This window comes from Aplysia californica, unplaced genomic scaffold (assembly GCF_000002075.1).
Source record: "Aplysia californica isolate F4 #8 unplaced genomic scaffold, AplCal3.0 scaffold00407, whole genome shotgun sequence".
NCBI classification, from domain to species: Eukaryota; Metazoa; Mollusca; class Gastropoda; order Aplysiida; family Aplysiidae; genus Aplysia; species Aplysia californica.
The window spans coordinates 10698-12768 of record NW_004797677.1 but is presented as its reverse complement, the minus strand read 5'-3'; positions in this window follow the sequence as shown (position 1 = coordinate 12768).

Sequence of the window (2071 nt, the reverse complement as noted above, 5' to 3'; positions counted from 1 at the left end):
GGAAGGGCAATGCCCACTTTTGGTGTAGGTCATGATTTCTGGAAACCCCCGAAATCTGGGTCAGCCCGCTTGTCCTTAGAAGGGACCAAATAACCCTCGCCAAACCCGTCACTCACACATTTTTCTCTACATAATATGTTATAAATTCAAGCTACCCCAGCCACACTGGGATAGTAATGTGGGAAGTATTAATTAAATAATGATCTCTAACTCTGGTAACGGACACAACTCTAATATGACTTATTGTTCGCGTTCTCATCATAACTCGCAAATCTGGCGTTGAAAAGTCATAACTATAATAATAGTTATTTTTCAGCATCCGCAAATTCTGGAGGAGCAAAACAAGAAAACTGATAAAACGATAAAACGACGTGTATTTTCCGACACGAAAGCGGGCTTCGGCATTCAGACGAACCCACCCCCCCTCCCCAAAAAAAACCCCCGTATAAAATACGTTATGATTAAATTTATTATTTTTTGTATTTCAAAGAACTAGAAGGCAACTAAGCACTCTTTCGAGACCTAGTTAGTTTAGTTTTAGTAAGAGGCTTACGGCACTGCAAAAACAATAAGGACATAATATAAATGCCGAAGATTAGAGGTGTTACAAGAGAGTAACAAACACAAAAAAGGAAGGAGCAGAGATCAGGATGATAGATGTCTGACAGGAAAGAAGGAGAAAACCACACCAGAGCACCCGTCAACCGCACACACTCAACAATCTCTAACGTCACCAAAAACATAAAATGGCATTATATAGGACTTGCAGTAAACGCTACACACAGACGTGGTTCTCTTAACGGAAGCTTCGCAACACACGCTATGACAGAACATACAGCATAATATTATTACTTTTATTATTATTATTATCATTATTATTATTATTGCAAATGATGGATACACGAAAAACATATTATGCGGAATCGTGGAATAAAATATGCCAATCCCGCATCTTAATATTTCATAATAATTTCATGATAGAACATTGTTTAAAAAATTTCAACATTAAATTCATTTTTTTTCAACAACATTATACATTTTAATGCATGGAGAGGGTTGGGGGGGGGGGGTCCAGTTGTCTTCCTCCTTTATACAAACAATTTGCAAAGAAAGCAAAAGAATCCCTTGCAACTTTAAAAGGTGTTTACGAGACACTTCAGACATACAAATTAATGCAAAACACAACGGAGCCAGTTAAAATACAATCGTCGTTAAAAATCACTTGCTACTTCAAGCTTCAAACAGAAAACACGGCGACATGGTTTGTGCTCACCACAGACTTCTACCGTCACGATAAGTACACGATATTGCCAAAGGCATTTCATTAACGACGTTTCTAGTAATAAAATCGGTGAGGTAAAAGTTTCTGTTACTTCTTTCATTTCATATCTCAAATATAGCAGCGTTTTATTTCGTGTGTTACACTGTTTGTTAAAAATTATGAATTAATTGTTTTGCAAAAAGTGTTTTCCAATCAATTTAGACTGGACGTATTTGTGTTTAAAAATTCATAGACGTATTGGAGTTAAAAAATTCAGTTATTGGGACACTTTCGCTTTCGTTTAAGTCAAATGGTGGACTTAGGTAAAAATGTCATGTTTTGCAATTTAGTTTCAGCTTTAGTTAGAGTTTTACGACACTTGCAATACAAATAGGCAATTTAAGTGCAGAAAATTAGACATATTACTAGAGAGGAAAGAAGGAGCAAACCACACCAGACCACCCACCGACCCCGCTTTGTAGACCTACACCTTGATTTTCCCCTGTATGAAAACAACCTCGCTCATTAAATAAAATATAACAGAAAAGATACCTCCTTTAAAAAAAAAACCAACAACCAAACTTGCGATTTGAAAGCTAAAGCAAAGACATCCGCAAATGAAACAAAAATATTCTTTGATTACATATCGTACAAATTAAAAAAGCAAGAAAGCTCGGGGAACAACTTTAAACATAAAATTATAAGATATGTAGTCCCGTTGTTGGCCTATTTAGAGAGTACATCAGCGCTTCCCACACACGCAGAAACGGAAAGAAATAATTGCATTGTTAGAATAATATATTTATATAT